Genomic DNA, 14516 nt, shown 5'->3' with positions numbered 1-14516 from the left:
GGGAGGAGGGTGTAATGCTGGGAGAAGCAGGGGGAGGAGGGTGTAATGCTGGGAGAAGAAGGGTTGGGGGTCGTGGGTGGGGATCCAGCGGGTGCCAGGTCCCGGAGAGAGACTGTGTCCTGGCACCCGTCGGGGTGTGTGTGCCACTTAGGTGTACTGCGGGTTTGCATGTAGGAGGTGGACTTTTTCAACCAAGGGGTCCGACTTATGGGTCCGCACATGCTTCCGAAGGAGGACGGGTCCAGGAACTGTCAGCCATGTTGGGAGCGAGGTGGACTTCCTGGGGAAGGCAAACACATGTTCGTGATGGGTCTCGTTAGTCGCGGTGCAGAGGAGCGATCGGATGGAGTGGAGCGCGTTGGGGAGGACCTCCTGCCAGCGGGAGACTGGGAGATTTTTAGACCGCAGGGCCAGCAGGACGGCCTTCCAGACCGTCCCGTTCTCCCTCTCCATCTGCCCGTGTCCCCGGGGGTTGTAGCTGGTCGTCCTGCTTGAGGCAATGCCCTTGCTGAGCAGGAACAGACGCAGCTCATCGCTCATAAAAGAGGATCCGCGATCGCTGTGGATGTAGGTGGGCAAACCGAACAGTGAAGAAGCTGTGGAGGGCTTTAATTACTGTGGCAGAAGTCATATCGGGGCATGGGAATGGGAAAGTGAACCGGGAGTACTCATCAATCACGTTCAGAAAGTACGTGTTGTGGTCGGTGGAGGGGAGGCGCCCTTTGAAGTCCATGCTGAGGCACTCAAAGGGGCGGGAGGCCTTCACCAGGTGCGCTCGATCTGGCCAGGAGAAGTGCGGCTTGCACTCTGCGCAGACCTGACAGTCTCTGGTGAGACTCGAGTAGGGCAGGTTGCGGGCCTTGATGAAATGGAAGAACTGGGTGACCCCCGGGTGGCAGATGTCATAGTGGAGAGCCCGGAGTCGGTCCACTTGTGCGCTGGCACATGTACCGCGGGATAGGGCATCAGGGGGCTCATTCCCTGGGCGATACAAGATCTCATAGTTATAGGTGGAGAGCTCAATCCTCCACATCAAGGTCTTGTAATTTTTGATCTTGCCCTGTTGTGTATTATTAAACATAAATTGGTTTAATTGGTTGGTCAGTGAGGAGAGTGATGCCTCCAATGCCGCACAGCTTCCACAATGGCTTGGGCCTCCTTTTCGATAGAGGAGTGCTGAATTTTGGAGGCATGGAGGGTGCGGGAAAAGAAGGCCACAGGCCTGCCCGCCTGGTTGAGGGTGACGGCCAGAGCTACGTCCGATGCATCGCTCTCCACCTGGAAGGGGAGGGATTCGTCGAGCGTGTGCATCGTGGCCTTGGCAATGTCTGCCTTGACACTCTTGAAGGCCTGGCGGGCCTCAGCCATCAGAGGGAAAACTGTGGAGTGAATGAGTGGGCGGGCCTTGTCCGTATAATTAGGGACCCACTGGGAGTAATAGGAGAAAAACCCAGGCATCGTTTCAGGGCCTTGGGGCAGTGGGGGAGTGGGAGTTCCACGAGGGGGCGCTTGCGGTCGAGGTTGGGCCCTAGGATTCCATTTTCCACGACATAGCTAAGGATGGCTAAGCGGTTGGTGTGGAACACGCATTTTTCCTTATTGTATGTGAGTTTAAGGAGTTTGGCGGTCTGGAGGAATTTTTGGAGGTTTGCGTTGTGGTCCTGCTGATCGTGGCCGCAGATGGTGATGTTATCTAGGTACAGGTAGGTGGCCCGCAGTCTGTACCGGTCAACCATTTGGACAATCTCTCGCTGGAAGACCGAGACCCCATTATTGAAGCCAAAGGGAACCCTAAGGAAGTGATAAAGGCGGCCATCTGCTTCGAACGCAGTGTATTGGCTGTCCTCCGGGCGGATGGGGAGCTGGTGGTTGATGGACTTCAGGTCCACGGAGGAAAAGACCCGATACTGTGCAATCTGATTGACCATGTCAGATATGCGTGGGAGGGCGTACGCGTCGCGCTGCGTGTACCGATTTATGGTCTGACTGTAGTCAATGACCATCCTGTGCTTCTCCCCAGTCTTTACTACTACCACTTGAGCTCTCCAGGGGTTGTTGCTGGCCTCAATTACCCCTTCCCACAGAAGCCGTTGGACCTCCGACCGACCTCCGAATAATCGAGGTTTTATTGAGCAAGATGTGGTGCCTCCTGTAGCTGGAACACATTTTTTTTTTTTTTTAAATACTTTTTATTGAAGAAATTTTTCAGAGTACAAACATTTTAACCCCCCCCACATGTGAGTTATATCAAAACAAAGTCAAACCCCCCTACTTAACAAGAATCCCCCCCACCCCCTACCCGCGCGCCCCCCCCCGCCTCCCCCCCCCCCCGCCGACGAACCGGCCGCCAGACCATCTTGTCGTTTCTGGCAGTGTCCTCGGGCAGGCCTTGCCCGTGACACCACCGATACCGTGTTTCCTTCGTTTTTATCCCCCCTCCCCCCCCCCTCCCCTCCCCCACACCCTCCCCCCCCTCCCTCCCGCCCTCCCCTCCCCTCCCGGGTTGCTGCTGTCACGACCTCGGTTTCTATCTCTGATCTAAGAGGTCCAAGAAGGGTTGCCATCGCCTGAAAAACCCCTGCACCGACCCTCTCAGGGCGAATTTGATTCTTTCCAATTGGATGAAGTTTGCCATGTCGTTTAACCAGGTGTTAACACTTGGAGGCCTTGCGTCCCTCCACTGAATCAAGATCCTCCTCCGAGCCACCAAGGACGCAAAGGCTAATATTCCAGCCTCCCTCGCCTCCTGTACCCCCGGCTCCACCCCAACCCCGAAGATCGCAAGTCCCCATCCTGGCTTGATCCTGGACCCCACCACTCTCGACACCGTCCCTGCCACCCCCTTCCAGAACTCCTCCAGTGCCGGACATGCCCAAAACATGTGTGCATGATTCGCAGGGCTTCCCGAACATCTGACACACCTGTCTTCACCCCCGAAAAACCGACTCATCCTTGTCCCCGTCATGTGGGCTCTGTGCAGTACCTTAAATTGAATGAGACTCAGTCTCGCACATGACGACGACGAGTTGACCCTCTCTAGGGCGTCTGCCCATGTCCCATCCTCTATCTGTTCCCCCAGTTCTACCTCCCACTTGTCTTTCAACTCCACTACTGGTACCTCCTCCACCTCCTGCATAATCTTATAAATGTCCGAGATCTTCCCCTCCCCGACCCAGACCCCTGATAGCACCCTATCACTCGCCCCCCTGTCGGGAAGCACGGGAAACCCCTCTACCTGCCGTCTGGCAAATGCCTTCACTTGGAGGTACCTGAACGTGTTCCCCGGGGGGAGCCCGAATTTCTCCTCCAGCTCTCCCAAGCTTGCAAACCTCCCCTCTATAAACAAGTCCTTCAGTTGCCTGATGCCCACCCTCTGCCAGCTCAGAAATCCCCCTCCTGTATTTCCCGGTGCAAATCTGTGGTTCCCTCTTAGTGGTGCCCTTATCAAACCCCCCACTTCCCCCCTGTGTTGCCTCCACTGCCCCCAGATCTTGAGGGTGGCCGCCACCACCGGGCTCGTGGTATACCTCGTGGGAGGGAGCGGCCATGGTGCCGTTACCAGTGCCCCTAAGCTTATGTTGCCACAGGACGCCCTCTCCATACGCTTCCAAGCTGCCCCCTCCCCTTCCATCATCCACTTTCGTACCATCGATGCATTTGCCGCCCAGTAATATCCTGAAAGATTGGGTAACGCCAGCCCTCCACTATCCCTACTCCGCTCCAAAAAGACCCTTCTAACTCTAGGGGTGCCATGTGCCCACACGTACCCCATGATACTACTCGTTACCTTCTTGAAAAAGGCCCTAGGGAGGAAGATGGGCAGACACTGGAACAAAAACAAGAACCTCGGGAGGACCGTCATTTTAACTGACTGCACCCTCCCTGCCAGCGACAGCGGCACCATGTCCCACCTCTTAAACTCCTTCTCCATCTGTTCCACCAGCCTAGAAAAGTTCAGCTTGTGGAGGGTCCCCCAGTTCTTTGCCACCTGCACCCCCAAGTACCTGAAACTTTTTACTGCTCTTTTGAAGGGGAGCCTCCCAATTCCCTCCCCCTGGTCTCCCGAGTGTATTACAAAGACCTCACTTTTCCCCAGATTTAATTTATATCCCGAAAAGTCCCCGAACTCCGCTAGTATTTCCATAACCTCCGGCATTCCCCCCTCCGGGTCTGCCACATACAGCAACAGGTCATCCGCATAGAGCGAGACCCGATGCTCCTCCCCTCCCCTTGTCAGTCCCCTCCACCCCCCTGAACCCCTCAGTGCCATCGCTAACGGTTCAATCGCTAATGCAAAGAGTAAGGGGGATAGGGGACATCCCTGCCTAGTACCTCGATGGAGCCCAAAATATTCTGACCTCCTCCCGTTTGTTACCACACTCGACATCGGGGCCGAATAGAGCAGCTTTACCCACTTGATAAATCCCTCCCCAAACCCAAACCTTTCCAACGTCTCCCACAAGTATTCCCACTCCACCCTATCGAATGCCTTCTCCGCGTCTAGCGCTACCACTATCTCCGCCTCCCCCTCCACTGCCGGCATCATGATCACGTTTAACAATCTCCGGACATTTGTGTTAAGTTGGCGTCCCTTCACGAACCCCGTCTGGTCTTCATGGATTACCCCTGGCACACAATCCTCTATCCTGGTTGCCAGGACCTTTGCTAACAGCTTGGCATCTACATTTAAGAGGGAGATAGGCCTGTAGGACCCGCACTGGACCGGGTCCTTGTCCCGCTTCAAAATCAAGGAGATCAGGGCCTGCGACATTGTTGGGGGCAAAACCCCCCCCCTCGCGCGCCTCATTAAAGGCTCTCACCAGCACTGGGCCCACCAAGTCCACAAACTTCCTGTAAAACTCCACCGGGAACCCATCCGGCCCCGGCGCCTTCCCCGCCTGCATCTGGCCTATCCCTTTAATTAGCTCCTGCAGCTCTATCGGCGCCCCCAACCCTTCTACCAGCTCCTCCTGTACCTTTGGGAACCTCAATTTGTCGAGAAAGCTCTCCATTCCCCCTCTCCTCTTCGGCGGTTCAGACCTATACAATTCCCTGTAGAAGTCCCTGAAGACCCTATTCACCTCTTGCCCCTTCTGCACTACGTCCCCACCCCTCTCTCTCACTCCCCCAATCTCTCTGGCTGCATCTCGCTTACGAAGCTGGTGTGCCAGCATCCTGCTCGCCTTTTCCCCGTACTCATACGCCGCACCCTGCGCCCTTCTCCACTGCGTCTCCGCCTTCCTAGTGGTCAGTAGGTCGAACCTGGCCTGTAAACTGCGCCGCTCCCTCAATAGCCCCTCCTCTGGTGCCGCCGCATATTTCCTACCTACTTCTAGGAGCTCCCCCACCAGCCTCTCCCTTTCCTGCCTGTCCTTCCTCTCTCTGTGTGCCCTTATGGAGATCAGCTCTCCTCTAATCACTGCTTTCAGGGCCTCCCAGACCGTCCCCACCTGCACCTCACCCGTGTCGTTCGTACCCAGATAGTTCTCAATGCCCGTTCTAACCCTTCTGCACACCTCTTCGTCCGCCAACAGCCCCACATCCAGGCGCCACAACGGGCGCTGATCCCGCGCCTCCCCCAATTCCACGTCCACCCAATGTGGTGCATGGTCCGATATCGCAATGGCCGAGTACTCCGTGTCTTGCACTCTCGGTATCAGCCCCCTATTCAATACGAAAAAGTCTATCCTGGAGTACACTCTGTGGACGTGGGAGAAGAAAGAGTACTCCCTCGCCCTAGGCCTACCAAATCTCCATGGGTCTACCCCTCCCATCTGCTCCATAAACCCCCTTAACACCTCTGCCGCTGCCGGCCTCCTATTCGTCCTGAAACTCGATCTATCCAGCCCAGGGTCCAACACCGTATTAAAGTCCCGTCCCATGATCAGGCCCCCTGCCTCCAGTCCCGGGATGAGGCCCAGCAGGCGCCTCATAAAGCCCACGTCGTCCCAATTCGGGGCATACACATTCACCAGCACCACATTCTCTCCCTGCAACCTACCCCTCACCATCACATACCTGCCCTCCTTGTCTGCCACCACTTCTGCCGCCACGAACGACACCCTCTTTCCCACCAGAATCGCCACCCCCCGGTTCTTGACATCCAAGCCTGAGTGGAACACCTGTCCCACCCACCCCCTTCTCAGGCGGACCTGATCTGCTACCCTCAAGTGAGTCTCCTGCAACATCGCTACATCAGCCTTCAGTCCCTTCAGGTGCGAGAAGACCCTTGATCTTTTAATCGGCCCATTCAGCCCCCTTACATTCCACGTAATCAATCGGATCGCTGAGCGACCCGTCCCTGCTCCCTGTCGATTAGCCATGTTCTGTCCCTTGCTCGCCCCGGGTCATCCCCCCCTTTCTGACCCGTTTCCCATAGCGATGCCCCCCCCCCCCCCCCCCCCCCCCCCCCAGCTCTCCCCTTCTCGTCCCTGGTCTTTCCAGCAGCAACCCGGTATCTCCCCCTAACCCTCCCTCCCCCCCCCCTCCCCCCCCCCCCCCCCCCCCCCCTGGCTAGGACCCCTCCTAGCCGCGATGTGCCCAACATCGTACTCCCGAGAGTCAGCTGATCTCCGCTGACCCGGCTGCTCCTGCCACACTCCGACTCCTCCCGGTTCGAGGGGGGGAGGAGGGGCCTCCCCCCCCCGCCATTCCACTCTGACCCCGCTCCAGCGCGGGAAAGGCCGCCATTACTGGCCACGCCCCACTCTTCTCCCCTCCTCTCTCCTCCATCCCGCACGCGGGAAAAACAGAGGAAAGCCCGCGCTTTCGCCCGGCCACACCCCGCCCCCCCATCTTCCACTCCCCCCCATCCCCATCCACGCCCGTGAAGGATCCCCTTAGAACCCCAGAGATAAACCCGCATGATCAACCCACTCCCCCCCGTCCCGTCTTCCCAACTTAACAATATAAATACCCAATGGCAACTAAATACATAAATACTTAACTACATACTTAAATAACAAAATAATTAAATAGCTATCAACTAACAATGTGCTTAACCATCACCCTCCATCAAACAGTATAAATAACCACAGATAACCATAACCAGAGAAGGAAGAAAAAAACAACAGAAAAAAAAAAGGGGACCAAACACCCGAAGAAAAAGGGGTAAAAAGGGTAAATGACTAAGGGAAGTTGGAAACGGGAAGAAACACACCATAAGAAGAAAACGACCCGCAATAGAAGTTTCAACAGTTCAAATATACAGAAACACCAAACAACTCGAAACCTTCAAGATATTCAAAAAGTCAAACGTTCAAGAAAAGCCAAACAGTCCAAGAAACTGTTACCCAGCTCCGACCTGGCCTGAAAAGATAAGGGCCACTTGCTCAATCAAGAGTACCCAGGCGGCTACGACCGCCGGTGCTCCCAGGTTTTAGTTCATGTCCAGCTTTTCTTCTTGTACAAAGGTCCAGGCCTCCTCTGGGGACTCAAAATAATGATGTTGGTCCTTGTAGGTGACCCACAAGCGCGCCGGCTGCAGCATTCCAAATTTGATCCTCTTCGCGTGTAGCACCGCCTTCGTCCGGTTGAACCGGGCCCGCCGCTTTGCCACCTCCGCACCCCAGTCCTGGTACACCCTTACCGTCGAGTTCTGCCACTTACTGCTTTTCTCCCTTTTTGCCCACCTCAGGACTTTCTCCCGATCACATAGCCGCTGGAACCGCACCAGCACCGCCCTCGGGGGGTCGTTTGCCCTAGGCCTCCTGGCCATGACCCGGTATGCCTCTTCCAGCTCCAGGGGCGCAGGACCGGCCCCTTCCCCCATCAGGGAGCTCAGCATCTCCGCAACATATCTCGGGAGATCCGACCCCTCCAGGCCTTCTTCTAGGCCCAGGATCCTCAAATTTTTCCTCCTCATCCGAGTGTCCAGCTCCTCGAAACGGCTCTGCCACTTCAGTGGAGTGCCTCGTGCACCTCCACCTTTGCCCCGAGGACCGTGGCCTCCTCCTCCCTCGCGGTCATCTCCTGCTGCAGCTCTTTGATCGACGCCTCTTGGGTCGCCTGGGCCCCCACCAACCTGGCGGCCGTCGCGTTCATGGACTCTAAGAGCTCCACTTTCAGCTCCGTGAAATAACGGAGGAGAGCGGCCTGCTGCTCCTCCGCCCATTTCCTCCACCCCTCCGGTGCGCCGCCGGCCGCCATTTTGATTTTCTTCCCCCGCTTTTTTTGGGGAGCTGCTGCCACTTTTCTTGCCGCTCCACTCCGAGTACCGACCATAAAATCGGTCTAGTTCTCCTCAGGGGACCTTCCCCCACCGGGATTCGTCTTTTCAGCACCGTTGGGGCCCTCCAATTGGCCCGAAAACACCTTTGTCGCAGGAGCTTCCAAATGTGCGGCTTAGCTAGTCATAGCCGCAACCGGAAGTCGGAACACATTTATACGCCGCCTACTGGGCAGAGCCAGCAGGCAGAGATTTACCCATGTACCTTTACTATGCAGGCAGTGCCGTAATATATGTAATATACTACTAGTGGTGACTACCACACCTACAACTCTCTTCACTGGCTGATATTGTAAACAGCTTCCTCCACTCAGGCACTACTCCAGTCCCTTAAAAGCTGTTATCAGTACCCCTCCCCCGCTTCATGGAGCTCCTCTTTCATTGCAAGCTACTGTACAGACTCCAATCTCCCTCTCCTTGCCAAACCTTGAATGTGTTGTTCCCAAATATTACAAACCAGATTTATTACCTATACAAAGCTTAAGATGTTAAACAGCACTGAAGTCAATAAACGTAAATCACTTCAGTCAATAATATATTCTAATTCAAGAATTCCACAATGTCAAAGATTTATAAATGTCATTGTGATTGTTTGCCCTGGGGAAAATCTAGATCTGTCAGCTATCTGCAAATAGAAAAGCCAAGTTCAAAACTGTTGTTGGGACTTTCCATCAGATCCTGCTGTATGTTTTACAGCATTATTTTGTCTTTTTAGAGTAAATAAATATGTCTTGACCAAATAATCATTACTTATGGATTTTTCAGAGGAATAATTTGAGCAAGGAGTTACCATAGTAATATAGGTCTGGAAATTAGTTTGGACTTGTTTACTGGCCCTGACATGCATGAGCAGCATGTGTCTGAATCAACCGATATGAAAATCCCTTGCTGGCCGCAACTCCGTTGGCAGTCGCCAAAGTGAAAACGTTGACGTTGGGATATTTGCCTCATCAATAGCATCCCTCATTTAAATATAGGGCTGGAATTTTGAGCGGGATATGGAATGAAGGAAGCTGATCACAAGCTGTGGAGTCAGGTGAGAACCCTGATCCTCCTGGCTCACAGGATCGGGTTTCAAAAAAATTACCCATTTTTTATTTGAGCTGGAGTTGGATGGAATTTTGAGGCCGAACAGCCACCCAAGATGGCATCCTGGAGAGGACGCTGGGAAATTTAGCCAAGTAAAGGACAAGCAGGCTGCAGTTTAAATAAACATTAATGAGCAGGCCAACCCAAGAACAATAGATCCATCCTGTCAACCACACTTGTTTACCAGACACAGTGGCACCCAAACTCCATTTTGGAAAGCCTACATGCACCTAACGCTTACAGACATGACTGTTGAAGGCCCACCCCAAAACGATATGCCAGCCCCTGATTGGACTTGATTGATCAGGGTGAGGGAGCCCTGTTCAATTGATTGGCAATGACCCAGAGACCGCCCAAAAGGGTGCAAAATCCCTAATGCGAAAATGTGTTGCATTACTTTAGAATCTCTCTCTGCAGCAGCCAGCAGCCACCAACAGCAATGGAAAACAGTGATCGTCACCAGCCACTACAAAGAGGACCATCACGCCACCAACAGAAAGAAGACCAGAGGCAGAGCATCAGACCCGACGGAGGACCGGACATCGAGGACTACAGGATTCAGCACACAGATGAAGGCCAATATATGTCTGGGTACTTGCTAGTCACTCAAAAGTTAGGGGGCTGGATTCTCCGCAGCCACGCGCTGAAATCGCATTCGGCACGGGAGTGGAGAATGTCCGTTTACGAGGAAATCGGGACCGGCACTGCTGAAGCAATTCTTCTGTCCCCGGAGAATCGCTCTGGAATTGCTTGTGTGCGATCTGTGCGGTGTGTCTAGGGGGCCATTGACAGAGCCCCCCCCCCCCACGCAAAACTGGCCGAGTTACCGACGGCATGTTTCTAACCACGTATCGCCCATCGGGAACCATGGGTGGCGGCTGCGGACTCAGTCCACGGCCGCCCTGGTGGGGGGCGGGGGGATCGATCAACAACGGGGGGGGGGGGGGGGGGCTCATGGATGGCTAGGGGAGCGATCGGGAGGCATGGATACGCAGGCGCGGGCGATCTGGGTGGGACCTACTATTTGGATGACGGTCCGCGGTCCGAGTCCGCCATCGCACACGGCGTGGCCGCTGCAGGCCGCCGGCGTGCGCATGCGCAGACTCCCGACCGGAAGTGCATGATCCTGTATCCGCAGCCAGAGCTGCGAGAAGCACTCCAGGGCCCTGCTAGCTCCGTGCAGGTTGGAGAATCGCTCAGGACTGTGGTGATCGTAGATTGACCAGATACAAAAACAACAGAGCAAACACGAGCGGGAGAGCTATAAATACACTGGGACAGGATGTACAATTTTCTTTAACGATGTTCAGAAAATATGTTAAGAGAAAAAGGGGGATGTGGTGATCACAAGTTAACCAGATGCAACACAACTGAGCGACCACTAGAGGGAGCACGGGAGAGCCATATAAATAGATCAGGACAGGAAGTGAGGACACACTCTTCACAGCAGGCGGGCTGGTAAGCAGGACACACAGCAAGCAAAGCTGGTAGTTAGCACTGGAAGGTAGTTCTAGGTCGAGCTCTGGAAACTGAACGAACTCACAATAAAGCATCTTCTCCACACTTGAGACTACGAGCTTTATTAAGACACGAGGAACAACACATGGTACCAGCAGTGATTTCAGGACGCTTACGACAGGACAACTCAGCTGCAGATACAGAAAGCACAAAATGGCATGGAAATCTCCTACTGGACATTTGACTGGGGAAGACATCGCTAATTCGAGGATGTGGCATGGATACCCACCTCAGCTGGACACGACTGGTAATGTAAGAAATGTCTGGAAAAGGTTTAAACAAATGTTCGATTTTTATCTCATAGCTAATGATGTAGCAGAGGCCTCAGACAAAATTAAAATAGCAATTCTCATCGAAGGGCCTGTCAATAGGAAAGTGTATAATGGATTTAAACACTCAAAAGGTGAAGACAGGAACAGCTTACAAACGTTACTAAACAAATTTGAAGAGTACTGTGAGAAATTTGAACAGCAAGGCATGCTCACAGTCCAAATTGCACAGAGACTGAGTGATGCAAGACTTAAAAAATCACAAAAAGATCAGGAAATCGCGAATGCACAGTACAGATCAAAAAGAAGAAATAACATGAAATTTTCACAAAGCCAAAATGCTGAAATCCAGTCCAGATCGGAAAGAAAAGGTAACTTACAACTTTTAGAAAGAAAAAACGCTGAAATCCGCGATAAAATGGCGTCGGAGCACATTTTGCAGTCTCTGGTAAGCAAAGAACTACAAATCGCGTCTGCGCATGCGCCGGAACCAGAAGTCGCGCATGCGCCGGAACCGGAAGTCGCGCATGCGCCGGAACCGGAAGTCGCGCATGCGCAGTTTACAAAAGATCGCGGCGCCGATCGAGCCGCGCATGCGCAGTCAAAAAGTCTTCGTCGCGGACCGTCATGCGCATGCGCAAGCCGCGCATGCGCAATGGACACCGAACCGCACAAGGAAAGAAAGCCGATTTGCGCATGTGCAAGTCGTTCCTACGCGTGACGTCATGACGTCTGAGAATCCTGACCACGCCCACTTAAAAGGGAAATGCCCGAAAATTGAAAACAAGACACTTAAAGTGGTAAAACCAAATTTTCTTGCCTCAGAACACAGAAAAACGCCTGAACTTAAACCAACAGTGAAAAACAACTTGCACAAAACCTTGGAAAAAGCTGCCTTCACCACACACAGTGAAGCGAACAAAAAGAATTCCGAAACAACAAAAGATGATTTGTTTTTCGACGATTACCTCTCAGACCTGACTGGGTCAGTCGGATATGCTTATCACAGCATCAGCGACACGGTCGCAAAGTACAACACGAACCAACTCGTGGTAGATGAATCCAACCAAGATGATTTGGTTTTCAAAGAATACTACTCAGACATGGCTGAGTCAGTCGGATATGCTTATCACAGCATCAGTGACACGGTCGCAAAGTTCAACACGAATCAACTCGTGGTAGAAGAATCCAACCAGGATGATTTGGTTTTCGGAGAATACTACTCAGACACAGCTGAGTCAGTCGGATATGCTTATCACAGCATCAGCGACACGGTCGCAAAGTACAACACGAACCAACTCGTGGTAGATGAATCCAACCAAGATGATTTGGTTTTCAAAGAATACTACTCAGACACAGCTGAGTCAGTCGGATATGCTTATCACAGCATCAGCGACACGGTCGCAAAGTTCAACACGAATCAACTCGTGGTAGAAGAAGCCAACGAAGATGAAATGGGTTTCAAAGAATACTACTCAGACATGGAGGAGTTATTTGGACATGCTGATCACAGCATCAGCGACACCGTTGCAAAGCTCAACACGACTCTACTCATGGTGGATGAATCCAACACCATGGTGCCATGGCAGCTCGTCGATACATTGGATGACAGCAATACCCAAGACGAAGACGACGCCACACAGAGAGCACAGGAAGACTCCACGGAGCGAGCGATGACAGGCTCCACAGTGCGAGTGATGAAAGACGCCAATAGGGATGCCAGCAAACACTCCCGGGCGGACACCAAGCATGAACAAGACCATGAAGGTAAACCCGCTGTACCTGAGCAACCGCAAGCAGACTATGAAAGTCTACCAAGCTCACAGGAACAAGAAGAAAGAGCGGACTATGAAAGTCCAACACGCTCACAGGAACAAGAAGAAAAAGCAGACTATGAAAGTCCAACACGCTCACAGGAACAAGAAGAAAGAGCGGACTATGAAAGTCCAACACGCTCACAGGAACAAGAAGAAGACAATGCACCTCTGCCCACTGCATGCGAAGACAGTGACAAGGTGATCACACTCAACGTACAGGATCACAGTGAGACTGACAGTTCTCAGCTTGTCTGTACCGAAGCACAGAGCGAAAACAGTGACAAGGTGCTCGCACTCGACGTACAGGATCACAGTGAGACTGACAGTTCTCAGCTTGTCTGTACCGAAGCACAGAGCGAAAACAGTGACAAGGTGCTCGCACTCGACGTACAGGATCACAGTGAGACTGACAGTTCTCAGCTTGTCTGTACAGAAGCACAGAGTCGGGCCACCCAACAGTCCAGAGAGACAACGCCAAAAGAAAACATGCAGATTTTGACTCCAGAAGAGGAGCACCTGGAGTCCACAGAGACAATGCCGAAAGAAACCATGCAGATTCTGACTCCAGAAGAGGAGCACCTGGAGTCCAGAGACATCAAACAAAAAGAAACCATGCAGATTTTGACTCCAGAAGAGGAGCACCTGGAGTCCAGTGAGATAACATCAACAGAAATCATGAAGATTTTAACTCCAGAAGCGGAGCACCAAGAGTCTAGAGAAACCACGTCAACTGAAATCATGCAGATTTGGACTCCAGAAGAGGAGCGCCGAGAGTCCATAGACACCGCGTCAAATGTAATCAAGAAGACTTTGACTCCGGAAGACGAGCACCAAGAAAGCAAAGATGCGGAATCCAATTCTCCACAACTGATTGATGTCACCTGCACCGATGCAACATCAGATCATTCGCACCACTCGCGAGACGGAATGCTCAATGACTCAAATTATCCACTCGGGACACTCATAGAGTATAACAAGAAAAACAAAAGTCAAAAGAAACACAGCAAGAACAAAAACAACATGAAGCGCGACAAGACCAACAACAATAGCAAGAAGCACAGCAGAAACGAGAACGACAACAGCAAGAAGAAAAGCAACATGAAGCGCGACAAGACAAACAACAATAGCAAGAAGCACAGCAGAAACGAGAACGACAACAGCAAGAATAAAAGCAACATGAAGCGCAACAAGACAAACAACAACGTCAGGCACAAAGATAGCGACAACGACAGAGGCAGAAACAACAAGAATGGCAACAAACACAACAAAGTCAGGAGCAAAGATAGCGACAACAACAAAGACGGAAACGACAAAAACAGCGACAAGTACGGCAACGGAAACAACAAAAACAGGAACGACAGAAACAACAGCAATGAAACAACGACTTGTACACAATGGCACTACTTGGCACATGATGGACGATGCCACAGCACACTGCAAAACGATAACAAGACTACAAACATGTCATGGGATGACAACGAATCGCACAAACTCACGTCTGCTCCAGAACAAGCAAGCACACCAGCATCCAAGGCGGATGAGACAATAAATCAACACCACAAGCACAAAAAAAAGTCCATGCCAGTCAACATCAGT

The sequence above is a fragment of the Scyliorhinus canicula genome, chromosome 10 (genome assembly GCF_902713615.1).
Source record: "Scyliorhinus canicula chromosome 10, sScyCan1.1, whole genome shotgun sequence".
NCBI classification, from domain to species: domain Eukaryota; kingdom Metazoa; phylum Chordata; class Chondrichthyes; order Carcharhiniformes; family Scyliorhinidae; genus Scyliorhinus; species Scyliorhinus canicula.
This window is presented reverse-complemented; position numbering follows the sequence as displayed.